Source organism: Rutidosis leptorrhynchoides, chromosome 4 (genome assembly GCF_046630445.1).
Source record: "Rutidosis leptorrhynchoides isolate AG116_Rl617_1_P2 chromosome 4, CSIRO_AGI_Rlap_v1, whole genome shotgun sequence".
Classification (NCBI taxonomy): domain Eukaryota; kingdom Viridiplantae; phylum Streptophyta; class Magnoliopsida; order Asterales; family Asteraceae; genus Rutidosis; species Rutidosis leptorrhynchoides.
In genome coordinates, this window is record NC_092336.1 from 227,263,076 (window position 1) to 227,279,764 (window position 16,689).

Consider the following 16,689-nt stretch of genomic DNA (forward strand, 5'->3'; position numbering starts at 1 on the left):
AACGTACCCGTAACAAGCTCCGGGTCTTCCTGTGCTTCTGCCGCATTAATATTGAAAACTCTTCCACGAACCTGCCCATTAGTATTCCCCTGATTCCGGAAATTTCTAATAATGTGGCCCGGTTTTCCACATTTATAACAAACAGCGTTGGTATTACTTGCTCCGACACTATTCGTTTCGGCATTACTTGTTCCGACATTATTTGTTCCTTTAGTTCTGTTAAACTTTGGTCCATAGACCTCACACTTTGTCGTGCTATGACCATTTCTTTTACACCTGTTGCAAAATGTTGTGCAAAACCCCTGATGATTTTCTTCACACCTATGACATGGCTGTTTTTGGTTTTTGTTACTGTTGTTGTTATTGAGGTTGTTATTGGGATTGTTATTGTTGTTGAAACGGTTGTTGTAGTTGTTGTTGTTGTTGGGATGTTTGTTGTAGTTATTTTTAGGATTGCGGTTATTGTTGCGATTGTTGTTACGGTTGTTGGGATAGTTGTTGCGATTGTGGTTATAATTGTTGTTGTTGTTGTACTGGTGACTCTTGTCACCGTTTTCCTCCCACTTCCTCTTGAGTTGTTTCATGTTGGTTTCTTCGGCCGCCTGCTCTTTAATTCTTCCCTCAATCTGATTTATGAGTTTATGAGCCATTCGACTTGCATTCTGTATAAAAGCGGGCTCGTGTGAACTCACATCTTCTTGAATCCTTACTGGTAACCCTTTTACAAACGCGTCAATCTTCCCTTCTTCATCTTCGAATGCTCCCAGACACAATAGGCGCAACTCTGTGAATCGTCGTTCATATGTGGTAACGTCGAACCCTTGTGTTCGTAACTCTCTAAGTTCTGCCTTGAGTTTATTGACTTCGTTTCTAGGACGGTACTGCTCGTTCATCAATTGCTTGAATGCTGACCACGGTAGTGCGTAAGCAGCATTTTGTCCTACCTGTTCAAGATAGGTGTTCCACCACGTTAACGCAGTACCTGTGAAGGTATGCATAGCGTACTTAACTTTGTCCTCTTCAGTACACTTACTTATGGGAAACACCGATTCGACTTTCTCGGTCCACTGTTTCAATCCAATTGGTCCTTCGGTTCCATCAAATTCCAAAGGTTTGCAGGCAGTGAATTCTTTGTAGGAGCATTCTACACGATTTCTTGCGCCGTTAGCTGCATTGCTAGATTCAGAGTTATTGTTGGTATGTAACGCAGCCTGTACTGTGGCTATGTTTGCAGCAAGAAAGGTACGAAATTCCTCTTCGCTCATATTCATGGTGTGTCGAGTAGTCGGTGCCATTTCCTTCAAAATAGCCAACTGAATCGAGTTAATCATATAGAATATTAAGAGTAGTCAATAGTATTTCGTAGTAAAATATGAACTCGTTTATAAAAGCTTTTTCTTCTTATTAGCGTTTTATAAGTTTAAATTCGGGTACTAACTACCCGTTAAGTTCATACTTAGTAGCTAATATACAATTCAACTACTACAATTCCATATGAAAATCTGATTATAATAATATATCACATATAAATATTCTTCAAACTTACAACATCGCTATATTACATATAACATGAAATATAGTACACTTTAATACAGGACAGTTTGAAGATAAATCTAGTTAATACGCAAGTTGTTCAGCAAAGGAAATAAAGGCACGTAATTCATAAGTCCAGAAACAAGTCATGCATTCTGGTTTTACTAAGACGACTTCCCATCCTTGGTCTTGTGGAAAATAACCGTTATGACCATTGGCTAGGTAGCATGTTGTAATGTCGTCAAAAGGACGAGGGTTTCGTAATGTCCAACAGCCCCGTAATAATCTAAAAACCTTGTTTCTCACCCCAACTACTGAATCCGTCACTTGTGGGAAGGTTTTATTTAAAAGTTGCAATCAAATGTTCTTTTTCTCACTTTGGTAAGAAGCGAACATCACTAACCCGTAAGCATAACATGCTTCTTTATGTTGCATGTTAGAAGCTCTTTCTAATTCACGAAATCCTATGTTGGGATATGTTGAGTCAAAATAGGTTCTTAACCCGTAGCGTAAAATTGCATTTGGGTTCCCCGCATTTAATGCTTTAAAGAAAACACGTTGTAACTTACGGTCTCCCCAATGTGATATACCCCACCTATCAAAGGAAAGCCTTTTATAAACTAAGGCATTTCTGGAAAGTCTTTCAAATGTTTGACAAGTTAATTTCGCCATAACTAAATGTGCTGATGAATTCTGACCGACTCTAGACAAGATTTCCTCAATCATATCCTCTGGTAGGTCTTCTAAAATATTCGGTTGTCTACCCTTAAAGTCCATTTTGTTTTTATACTGTAAAATAGACAAGGATTAGATTCGTAAAAGATAATTAACAAACAATACAAGCAATTTTTACATAGAACATAAAAGTACAAGCACACTACAATACATATAATACACAACATGATTACAACCTTCTAATCTGAATCACTAGTTTCTTCTTCTTCGGACTTGGTTCGTTTTCCTAATTTTCTAGGAATATATGGTGTTCCTCTAATACGAGCCGTCGTTTTCCATAATGGTTTAGAAAAACCTGGTGGTTTAGAGGTTCCCGGGTCATTGTTACATTTTAGGAAATACGGATGTTGTCGATACATATAAAGTTCATCGGGGTTGGAATCGGGTTTCTCTATTTTTATACCTTTTCCCTTATTATTTTCTTTCGCTTTATTAAATTGGGTCGAGGTAATTTCTATAACATCATCGGAATCCTCATCGGGATCCGATTCATCGGAAAATTGGTAATCTTCCCAATATTTTGCTTCCTCGGCGGAAACACCATTGGTTGAGGATTTTCTTTTATTTAATCGATTTACTATAGGTATCAATATTTCTTCTTCCGGAACCTCTTCTTCTTCTGGTTCCTCCTCTTTCGATTCATCCTCTTCTGGTTCCTCTTCTTTCGGTTCCTCCTCTTCCGGTTCCTCTTCGGGAATTTGTGAATCTTCCCAAAATATATTCGACTCTTCATTATTATTAGGTGAATCAATAGAATTTGTACTAGAGGTAGACATCTATCACACAATATCAAACACGTTAAGAGATTAATATATCACGTAATATTTATATGTTAATAATATATAGTTTCCAACAAAAAAAAATGTTAAGCAATCGTTTTTGAAGAAAAACACAGTCGAAGTCCAGACTCACTAATGCATCCTAACAAACTCGATAAGACACACTAATGCAATTTTCTAGTTCTCTAAGACCAATGCTCGGATACCAACTGAAATGTCCCGTTCATATTGATTATAAAAGTTCCATATTAATTGATTTCGTCGCGAGGTTTTGACCTCTACATGAGACGTTTTTCAAAGACTGCATTCATTTTTAAAACAACCATAACCTTTATTTTATCTATAAAGGTTTAAAAAGTATTACGTAGATTATCAAATAATGATAATCTAAAATATACCGTTTACACACGACCATTACATAATGGTTTACAATAAGAATATATTACATCAAAAATAAGTTTCTTGAATGCAGTTTTTACATAATATCATACAAGCATGGACTCCAAATCTTGTCCTTATTTTAGTATGCAACAGCGAAAGCTCTTAATAATCACCTGAGAATAAACATGCTTAAAACGTAAACAAAAATGTTGGTGAGTTATAGGTTTAACCTATATATTATCAAATCATAATAATAGACCACAAGATTTCATATTTCAATATACATCCCATACATAGAGATAAAAATCATTCATATGGTGAACACCTGGTAACCGACATTAACAAGATGCATATAAGAATATCCCCTATCATTCCGGGAAATCCTTCGGACATGATAAAAATGAATTCGAAGTACTAAAGCATCCGGTACTTTGAATGGGGTTCGTTAGGCCCAATAGATCTATCTTTAGGATTCACATCAATTAGTAGATCGGTTTACTAATTCTTAGGCTACCAAGCAAAAGGGGCATATTCGGCTTCGATCATTCACCCATATAATGTAGTTTCATTTACTTGTGTCTATTTCGTAAAACATTTATAAAACTGCATGTATTCTCATCCCAAAATATTAGATTTTAAAAGTGGGACTATAACTCACTTTCACAGATTTTTACTTCGTCGGGAAGTAAGACTTGGCCACTGGTCGATTCACGAACCTATAAAAAATATGTACATATATAGTACTTTTATGTTCCATGTAAAAATTGCTTGTATTGTTTGTTAATTATCTTTTACGAATCTAATTCTTGTCTATTTTACAGTATAAAAACAAAATGGAAGTTAAGGGTAGACAACCGAATATTTTAGAAGACCTACCAGAGGATATGATTGAGGAAATCTTGTTTAGAGTCGGCCAGAATTCATCAGCACATTTAGTTATGGCGAAATTAACTTGTCAAACATTTGAAAGACTTTCCAGAAATGCCTTAGTTTATAAAAGGCTTTCCTTTGATAGGTGGGGTATATCACATTGGGGAGACCGTAAGTTACGCCGTGTTTTCTTTAAAGCGTTAAATGCGGAGAACCCAAATACAATTTTATGCTACGGGTTAAGAACCTATTTTGACTCAACATATCCCAACATAGGATTTCGTGAGTTAGAAAGAGCTTCTAACATGCAACATAAAGAAGCATGTTATACTTACGGGTTAGTGATGTTCGCTTCTTACCAAAGTGAGGAAAATAACGTCGGATTACAACTTTTAAATAAAATTTTCCCACAAGTGACGAATTCAGTAGTTGGGGTGAGAAACAAGGTTTTTAGATTATTACGGGGTTGTTGGACATTACGAAACCCTCGTCCTTTTGATGACGTTACAACATGCTGCCTAACCAATGGTCATAACTGTAGTGACCCGAAATTTTCCATGTTTATATATATTAATTGAGATTGATATTTACATGATTAAATGTTTCCAACATGTTAAGTAATCAAACTTGTTAAGACTTGATTAATTGAAATATGTTTCATATAGACAATTGACCACCCAAGTTGATCGGTGATTCACGAACGTTAAAACTTGTAAAAACTATATGATGACATATATATGTATATATATATATATATAGTTAACATGATACTATGATAAGAAAACATATCATAAAGTATATTAACAATGAACTACATATGTAAAAACAAGACTACTAACTTAATGATTTTTAAACGAGACATATATGTAACGATTATCGTTGTAAAGACATTTAATGTATATATATCATATTAAGAGATATTCATACATGATAATATCATGATAATATAATAATTTAAAATCTCATTTGATATTATAAACATTGGGTTAACAACATTTAACAAGATCGTTAACCTAAAGGTTTCAAAACAACACTTACATGTAACGACTAACGATGACTTAACGACTCAGTTAAAATGTATATACATGTAGTGTTTTAATATGTATTTATATACTTTTTATAGACTTCAATACACTTATCAAAATACTTCTACTTAACAAAAATGCTTACAATTACATCCTCGTTCAGTTTCATCAACAATTCTACTCGTATGCACCCGTATTCGTACTCGTACAATACGCAGCTTTTAGATGTATGTACTATTGGTATATACACTCCAATGATCAGCTCTTAGCAGCCCATGTGAGTCACCTAACACATGTGGGAACCATCATTTGGCAACTAGCATGAAATATCTCATAAAATTACAAAAATATGAGTAATCATTCATGACTTATTTACATGAAAACAAAATTACATATCCTTTATATCTAATCCATACACCAACGACCAAAAACACCTACAAACACTTTCATTCTTCAATTTTCTTCATCTAATTGATCTCTCTCAAGTTCTATCTTCAAGTTCTAAGTGTTCTTCATAAATTCCAAAAGTTCTATTTTCATAAAATCAAGAATACTTTCAAGTTTGCTAGCTCACTTCCAATCTTGTAAGGTGATCATCCAACCTCAAGAAATCTTTGTTTCTTACAGTAGGTTATCATTCTAATACAAGGTAATAATCATATTCAAACTTTGGTTCAATTTCTATAACTATAACAATCTTATTTCAAGTGATGATCTTACTTGAACTTGTTTTCGTGTCATGATTCTGCTTCAAGAACTTCGAGCCATCCAAGGATCCATTGAAGCTAGATCCATTTTTCTCTTTTCCAGTAGGTTTATCCAAGGAAATTAAGGTAGTAATGATGTTCATAACATCATTCAATTCATACATATAAAGCTATCTTATTCGAAGGTTTAAACTTGTATCACTAGAACATAGTTTAGTTAATTCTAAACTTGTTCGCAAACAAAAGTTAATCCTTCTAACTTGAATTTTAAAATCAACTAAACACATGTTCTATATCTATATGATATGCTAACTTAATGATTTAAAACCTGGAAACACGAAAAACACCGTAAAACCGGATTTACGCCGTCGTAGTAACACCGCGGGCTGTTTTGGGTTAGTTAATTAAAAACTATGATAAACTTTGATTTAAAAGTTTTTATTCTGGGAAAATGATTTTTATTATGAACATGAAACTATATCCAAAAATTATGGTTAAACTCAAAGTGGAAGTATGTTTTCTAAAATGGTCATCTAGACGTCGTTCTTTCGACTGAAATGACTACCTTTACAAAAACGACTTGTAACTTATTTTTCCGACTATAAACCTATACTTTTTCTGTTTAGATTCATAAAATAGAGTTCAATATGAAACCATAGCAATTTGATTCACTCAAAACGGATTTAAAATGAAGAAGTTATGGGTAAAACAAGATTGGATAATTTTTCTCATTTTAGCTACGTGAAAATTGGTAACAAATCTATTCCAACCATAACTTAATCAACTTGTATTGTATATTATGTAATCTTGAGATACCATAGACACGTATACAATGTTTCGACCTATCATGTTGACACATCTATATATATTTCGGAACAACCATAGACACTCTATATGTGAATGTTGGAGTTAGCTATACAGGGTTGAGGTTGATTCCAAAATATATATAGTTTGAGTTGTGATCAATACTGAGATACGTATACACTGGGTCGTGGATTGATTCAAGATAATATTTATCGATTTATTTCTGTACATCTAACTGTGGACAACTAGTTATAGGTTACTAACGAGAACAGCTGACTTAATAAACTTAAAACATCAAAATATATTAAAAGTGTTGTAAATATATTTTGAACATACTTTGATATATATGTATATATTGTTATAGGTTCGTGAATCAACCAGTGGCCAAGTCTTACTTCCCGACGAAGTAAAATCTGTGAAAGTGAGTTATAGTCCCACTTTTAAAATTTAATATTTTTGGGATGAGAATACATGCAGGTTTTATAAATGATTTACAAAATAGACACAAGTACGTGAAACTACATTCTATGGTTGAATTATCGAAATCGAATATGCCCCTTTTTATTAAGTCTGGTAATCTAAGAATTAGGGAACAGACACCCTAATTGACGCGAATCCTAAAGATAGATCTATTGGGCCTAACAAACCCCATCCAAAGTACCGGATGCTTTAGTACTTCGAAATTTATATCATATCCGAAGGGTGTCCCGGAATGATGGGGATATTCTTATATATGCATCTTGTTATTGTCGGTTACCAGGTGTTCACCATATGAATGATTTTTATCTCTATGTATGGGATGTGTATTGAAATATGAAATCTTGTGGTCTATTGTTACGATTTGATATATATAGGTTAAACCTATAACTCACCAACATTTTTGTTGACGTTTAAAACATGTTTATTCTCAGGTGAATATTAAGAGCTTCCGCTGTTGCATACTAAAATAAGGACAAGATTTGGAGTCCATGTTTGTATGATATTGTGTAAAAACTGCATTCAAGAAACTGATTTCGATGTAACATATTTGTATTGTAAACCATTATGTAATGGTCGTGTGTAAACAGGATATTTTAGATTATCATTATTTGATAATCTACGTAAAGCTTTTTAAACCTTTATTTATGAAATAAAGGTTATGGTTTGTTTTAAAAATGAATGCAGTCTTTGAAAAACGTCTCATATAGAGGTCAAAACCTCGCAACGAAATCAATTAATATGGAACGTTTTTAATCAATAAGAACGGGACATTTCAGTTGGTATCCGAGCGTTGGTCTTAGAGAACCAGAAAATTTGCATTAGTGTGTCTTATCGAGTTTGTTAGGATGCATTAGTGAGTCTGGACTTCGACCGTGTTTTCTTTAAAAATGATTGCTTAACATTTTTGTTGGAAACTATATATGTTTAACATATGAATATTATGTGATATATTAATCTCTTAACGTGTTTGATATTATGTGATAGATGTCTACCTCTAGAACAAGTCCCATTGACTCACCTAATAATAATGAAGAGTCAAATGTAAATTGGAATGATTTGTGGACTGATTCACAAGTTCCCGAAGAGGAACCGGAAGAAGAGTCAGAACCGGAAGAAGAATCGGAACCGGAAGAAGAATCGGAACCGGATGAAGAAATAGAACCGGTGGGGGAAATAATAAAACGGTTAAGTAAAAGAAAATCCTCAACCAACCGACCAAAGTTAATTATGGTCAATGGTGTTTCCGCCAAGGAAGCAAAATATTGGGAGGATTACCAATTCTCCGAGGAATCGGATTCCGACGAGAATTCCGATGATGTTATAGAAATTACCCCAACTGAATTTAAAAAGGCAAAAGAAAATAATAAGGGAAAGGGCATAAAAATAGAGAAATCTAATTCCAACCCCGATGAACTTTATATGTATCGTCAACCCCCGAAGTCCTTAAGTTGTAACAATGACCCGGGAACCTCTAAACCACCAGGTTTTTCTAAACCAATGTGGACAACGACGGCTCGTATTAGGGGAACATCATATATCCCTAGAAACTTGGCAAAACGAACCAAAACCGAAGAAGAAGAAATGAGCGAGTCGGAATAAGATAGTTGTATTCGTGTGGTGTAATATATGTAATATAGTGTTCTTATGCTTTATGATATATGTAAAAATTGCTTGTATTAATAAGTATTTTTTTATGAATCTAACTCTTGTCTATTTTACAGTTTAAAAACACAAAATGGATAGACAACCCAATATTTTAAGAGACCTACCCGGAGACATGATTGATGAAATCTTGTCTAAAGTCGGCCAGAATTCTTCGGCACAACTATTTAAGGCGAGATCAGTTTGTAAGACATTCGAAGAACGTTCCAAGAATGTCTTGGTTTATAAGAGACTTTCGTTTGAAAGATGGGGGATATCACATTGGGAAACCCATAAGTTACGATGTGTTTACTTTGACGCATATATTGCGGGGAACCCAAATGCTATTTTACGCAACGGGTTAAGAAATTATTTTGACTCAATATATCCGAATATTGGACTTCGTGATTTAGAAAAAGCGGCTAACATGCAACATAAAGAAGCATGTTATGCTTACGGATTAGTAATGTTCGCTTCTCACCAAAGTGAGAACAAGAACATCGGGCTACAACTATTAAACAAAACGTTTCCACAAGTGACGGAGTCGGTAATTGGGGTAAGAAATGAGGTTTTTAGATTATTACGGGACTGTTGGACATTACGTAACCCTCGTCCCTTTGATGACGTTACAACACACTGTCTTATCAACGGCTATAACGGTTATGTTGCACAAGACCAAGGATGGGAAGTAGTCCTAGTAAAACCAGAATGCATGACTTGTTTCTGGACGTATGAATTACGTGTCTTTATTGCCTTTGCTGAACGACTTGTGTACTAGCTAGAATTGTCTTCACAACTATCTTGTATCAAAGTTATTGTGTGCTATATTTCATGCTTTATGTAAAATAAAAGGTATTGTAAGTTTGTAAAATATTGTATAAAAGTTTGAACGCGAAATATTATTATAATCAGTTTTTCATATAGAATTGTAGTAGTTGAATTGTATATTAGCTACTAAGTATGAACTTAACGGGTAGGTACTACCCGAATTTAAACTTATAAAACGCTAATATGAAGAAAAAGCTTTTATAAATGAGTTCATATTATGCTACGAAATACTATTAACTACTCTTAATATTCTGTATGATTAACTTGTTCCATTTAACTATTTTGAAGGAAATGGCACCGACTACTCGACACACCGTGAATATGAATGAAGAGGAATTCCGTACTTTTCTAGCTTCAAACATAGCCGCAGTACAGGCTGCGCTACATACCAACAATAACCTTGGATCTAGCAGTACAGGAAATCGTGTAGGATGCACCTACAAAGAATTCAATGCCTGCAAACCTTTGGAATTTGATGGAACCGAAGGACCGATCGGATTGAAACGGTGGACCGAGAAGGTTGAATCGGTGTTTGCCATAAGTAAGTGTACTGAAGAGGACAAAGTGAAGTACGCTACACATACCTTCACAGGTTCTGCGTTAACATGGTGGAATACCTATCTAGAGCAAGTGGGACAAGATGATGCGTACGCACTACCGTGGTCAGCATTCAAGCACTTGATGAACGAGAAGTACCGTCCCAGAACCGAGGTCAATAAGCTCAAGACAGAACTTAGAGGGTTACGAACCCAAGGATTTGATATTACCACGTACGAAAGACGATTCACAGAATTGTGCCTATTGTGTCCTGGAGCATTCGAAGATGAGGAAGAGAAGATCGACGCGTTTGTGAAAGGATTACCGGAAAGAATCCAAGAAGATATAAGTTCACACGAGCCCGCCTCCATACAACAGGCATGTAGAATGGCTCACAAACTAGTGAACCAGATTGAAGAAAGAATTAAAGAACAGACTGCCGAAGAGGCCAATGTGAAGCAAGTCAAAAGAAAGTGGGAGGAAAATGGTGATAAGAATCACCAATACAACAACAACAGCAATTACAACAATAATCGCAACAATTATCCCAACAATCGCAACATCAATCGCAACTACAACAAACGGCCCAACAACAACAACAACAACAACAGCAACTACAACAATCATCCCAACAACAATAATAACCGCAACAACAACAACAATCAGAAGCAGCTATGCCAAAGGTGTGAAAAGAATCACTCGGGGTTCTGCACCAAATTTTGCAACAAGTGTAAAAGAAATGGTCATAGCGTGGAGAAGTGTGAGGTCTACGGACCAGGGGTTAATAGAACGAAAGGAACAAATGGTGTCGGAACGAGTAATGGCGGAGCAAGTAGTGTCGGAGCAAGTTATGCCAATGTAGTTTGTTATAAATGTGGAAAACCAGGCCACATTATTAGAAATTGCCCGAACCAGGAGAACACGAATGGACAAGGCCGTGGAAGAGTTTTCAATATTAATGCGGTAGAGGCACAGGAAGACCCGGAGCTTGTTACGGGTACGTTTCTTATTGACAATAAATCTGCTTACGTTTTATTTGATTCGGGTGCGGATAGAAGCTATATGAGTAGAGATTTTTGTGCTAAATTAAGTTGTCCATTGATGCCTTTGGATAGTAAATTTTTACTCGAATTAGCAAATGGTAAATTAATTTCAGCAGATAATATATGTCGGAATCGAGAAATTAAACTGGTTAGCGAAACATTTAAGGTTGATTTGATACCAGTAGAGTTAGGGAGTTTTGATGTGATAATCGGTATGGACTGGTTGAAAGAAGTGAAAGCGGAGATCGTTTGTTACAAAAATGCAATTCGCATTATACGAGAAAAAGGAAAACCCTTAATGGTGTACGGAGAAAAGGGCAACACGAAGCTACATCTTATTAGTAATTTGAAGGCATAAAAACTAATAAGAAAAGGTTGCTATGCTGTTCTAGCACACGTCGAGAAAGTACAAACTGAAGAAAAGAGCATCAATGATGTTCCCATTGCAAAAGAATTTCACGATGTATTTCCGAAAGAATTACCCGGATTACCCCCACATCGATCCGTTGAATTTCAAATAGATCTTGTACCAGGAGCTGCACCAATAGCTCGTGCTCCTTACAGACTCGCACCCAGCGAGATGAAAGAACTGCAAAGCCAATTACAAGAACTTTTAGAGCGTGGTTTCATTCGACCAAGCACATCACCGTGGGGAGCTCCTGTTTTGTTTGTCAAGAAGAAAGATGGTACATTCAGGTTGTGTACCGACTACCGAGAGTTGAACAAACTTACCATCAAGAACCGCTACCCACTACCGAGAATCGACGACTTATTTGATCAACTACAAGGCTCGTCTGTTTATTCAAAGATTGACTTACGTTCCGGGTATCATCAAATGCGGGTGAAAGAAGATGATATTCCAAAGACTGCTTTCAGAACACGTTACGGTCATTACGAGTTTATGGTCATGCCGTTTGGTTTAACTAATGCACCAGCTGTGTTCATGGACCTTATGAACCGAGTGTGTGGACCATACCTTGACAAGTTTGTCATTGTTTTCATTGATGACATACTTATTTACTCAAAGAATGACCAAGAACACGGTGAACATTTGAGAAAGGTGTTAGAAGTATTGAGGAAGGAAGAATTGTACGCTAAGTTTTCAAAGTGTGCATTTTGGTTGGAAGAAGTTCAATTCCTCGGTCACATAGTGAACAAAGAAGGTATTAAGGTAGATCCGGCAAAGATAGAAACTGTTGAAAAGTGGGAAACCCCGAAAACTCCGAAACACATACGCCAGTTTTTAGGACTAGCTGGTTACTACAGAAGGTTCATCCAAGAGTTTTCCAGAATAGCAAAACCCTTGACTGCATTAACGCATAAAGGGAAGAAATTTGAATGGAATAATGAACAAGAGAAAGCGTTTCAGTTATTGAAGAAAAAGCTAACTACGGTACCTATATTGTCATTGCCTGAAGGGAATGATGATTTTGTGATTTATTGTGATGCATCAAAGCAAGGTCTCGGTTGTGTATTAATGCAACGAATGAAGGTGATTGCTTATACGTCTAGACAATTGAAGATTCACGAAAAAAATTATACGACGCATGATTTGGAATTAGGCGCGGTTGTTTTTGCATTAAAGACTTGGAGGCACTACTTATATGGGGTCAAAAGTATTATATATACCGACCACAAAAGTCTTCAACACATATTTAATCAGAAACAACTGAATATGAGGCAGCGTAGGTGGATTGAATTATTGAATGATTACGACTTTGAGATTCGTTACCACCCGGGGAAGGCAAATGTGGTAGCCGATGCCTTGAGCAGGAAGGACAGAGAACCCATTCGAGTAAAATCTATGAATATAATGATTCATAATAACATTACTACTCAAATAAAGGAGGCGCAACAAGGAGTTTTAAAAGAGGGAAATTTAAAGGATGAAATACCCAAAGGATCGGAGAAGCATCTTAATATTCGGGAAGACGGAACCCGGTATAGGGCTGAAAGGATTTGGGTACCAAAATTTGGAGATATGAGAGAAATGGTACTTAGAGAAGCTCATAAAACCAGATACTCAATACATCCTGGAACAGGGAAGATGTACAAGGATCTCAAGAAACATTTTTGGTGGCTGGGTATGAAAGCCGATGTTGCTAAATACGTAGGAGAATGTTTGACGTGTTCTAAGGTCAAAGCTGAGCATCAGAAACCATCAGGTCTACTTCAACAACCCGAAATCCCGGAATGGAAATGGGAAAACATTACCATGGATTTCATCACTAAATTGCCAAGGACTGCAAGTGGTTTTGATACTATTTGGGTAATAGTTGATCGTCTCACCAAATCAGCACACTTCCTACCAATAAGAGAAGATGACAAGATGGAGAAGTTAGCACGACTGTATTTGAAGGAAGTCGTCTCCAGACATGGAATACCAATCTCTATTATCTCTGATAGGGATGGCAGATTTATTTCAAGATTCTGGCAGACATTACAGCAAGCATTAGGAACTCGTCTAGACATGAGTACTGCCTATCATCCACAAACTGATGGGCAGAGCGAAAGGACGATACAAACGCTTGAAGACATGCTACGAGCATGTGTTATTGATTTCGGAAACAGTTGGGATCGACATCTACCATTAGCAGAATTTTCCTACAACAACAGCTACCATTCAAGCATTGAGATGGCGCCGTTTGAAGCACTTTATGGTAGAAAGTGCAGGTCTCCGATTTGTTGGAGTGAAGTGGGGGATAGACAGATTACGGGTCTGGAGATTATACAAGAAACTATGGAGAAGATCATCCAAATTCAACAACGGTTGAAAACCGCCCAAAGTCGACAAAAGAGCTACGCTGACATTAAAAGAAAAGATATAGAATTTGAAATTGGAGAGATGGTCATGCTTAAAGTTGCACCTTGGAAAGGCGTTGTTCGATTTGGTAAACGAGGGAAATTAAATCCAAGGTATATTGGACCATTCAAGATTATTGATCGTGTCGGACCAGTAGCTTACCGACTAGAGTTACCTCAACAACTCGCGGCTGTACATAACACTTTCCACGTCTCGAATTTAAAGAAATGTTTTGCTAAAGAAGATCTCACTATTCCGTTAGATGAAATCCAAATCAACGAAAAACTTCAATTCATCGAAGAACCCGTCGAAATAATGGATCGTGAGGTTAAAAGACTTAAGCAAAACAAGATACCAATTGTTAAGGTTCGATGGAATGCTCGTAGAGGACCCGAGTTCACCTGGGAGTGTGAAGATCAGATGAAGAAGAAATACCCGCATCTATTTCCAGAAGATTCGTCAACACCTTCAACAGCTTAAAATTTCGGGACGAAATTTATTTAACGGGTAGGTACTGTAGTGACCCGAAATTTTCCATGTTTATATATATTAATTGAGATTGATATTTACATGATTAAATGTTTCCAACATGTTAAGTAATCAAACTTGTTAAGACTTGATTAATTGAAATATGTTTCATATAGACAATTGACCACCCAAGTTGATCGGTGATTCACGAACGTTAAAACTTGTAAAAACTATATGATGACATATATATGTATATATATATATATATATATAGTTAACATGATACTATGATAAGAAAACATATCATAAAGTATATTAACAATGAACTACATATGTAAAAACAAGACTACTAACTTAATGATTTTTAAACGAGACATATATGTAACGATTATCGTTGTAAAGACATTTAATGTATATATATCATATTAAGAGATATTCATACATGATAATATCATGATAATATAATAATTTAAAATCTCATTTGATATTATAAACATTGGGTTAACAACATTTAACAAGATCGTTAACCTAAAGGTTTCAAAACAACACTTACATGTAACGACTAACGATGACTTAACGACTCAGTTAAAATGTATATACATGTAGTGTTTTAATATGTATTTATACACTTTTTATAGACTTCAATACACTTATCAAAATACTTCTACTTAACAAAAATGCTTACAATTACATCCTCGTTCAGTTTCATCAACAATTCTACTCGTATGCACCCGTATTCGTACTCGTACAATACACAGCTTTTAGATGTATGTACTATTGGTATATACACTCCAATGATCAGCTCTTAGCAGCCCATGTGAGTCACCTAACACATGTGGGAACCATCATTTGGCAACTAGCATGAAATATCTCATAAAATTACAAAAATATGAGTAATCATTCATGACTTATTTACATGAAAACAAAATTACATATCCTTTATATCTAATCCATACACCAACGACCAAAAACACCTACAAACACTTTCATTCTTCAATTTTCTTCATCTAATTGATCTCTCTCAAGTTCTATCTTCAAGTTCTAAGTGTTCTTCATAAATTCCAAAAGTTCTATTTTCATAAAATCAAGAATACTTTCAAGTTTGCTAGCTCACTTCCAATCTTGTAAGGTGATCATCCAACCTCAAGAAATCTTTGTTTCTTACAGTAGGTTATCATTCTAATACAAGGTAATAATCATATTCAAACTTTGGTTCAATTTCTATAACTATAACAATCTTATTTCAAGTGATGATCTTACTTGAACTTGTTTTCGTGTCATGATTCTGCTTCAAGAACTTCGAGCCATCCAAGGATCCATTGAAGCTAGATCCATTTTTCTCTTTTCCAGTAGGTTTATCCAAGGAAATTAAGGTAGTAATGATGTTCATAACATCATTCAATTCATACATATAAAGCTATCTTATTCGAAGGTTTAAACTTGTAATCACTAGAACATAGTTTAGTTAATTCTAAACTTGTTCGCAAACAAAAGTTAATCCTTCTAACTTGAATTTTAAAATCAACTAAACACATGTTCTATATCTATATGATATGCTAACTTAATGATTTAAAACCTGGAAACACGAAAAACACCGTAAAACCGGATTTACGCCGTCGTAGTAACACCGCGGGCTGTTTTGGGTTAGTTAATTAAAAACTATGATAAACTTTGATTTAAAAGTTTTTATTCTGGGAAAATGATTTTTATTATGAACATGAAACTATATCCAAAAATTATGGTTAAACTCAAAGTGGAAGTATGTTTTCTAAAATGGTCATCTAGACGTCGTTCTTTCGACTGAAATGACTACCTTTACAAAAACGACTTGTAACTTATTTTTCCGACTATAAACCTATACTTTTTCTGTTTAGATTCATAAAATAGAGTTCAATATGAAACCATAGCAATTTGATTCACTCAAAACGGATTTAAAATGAAGAAGTTATGGGTAAAACAAGATTGGATAATTTTTCTCATTTTAGCTACGTGAAAATTGGTAACAAATCTATTCCAACCATAACTTAATCAACTTGTATTGTATATCATGTAATC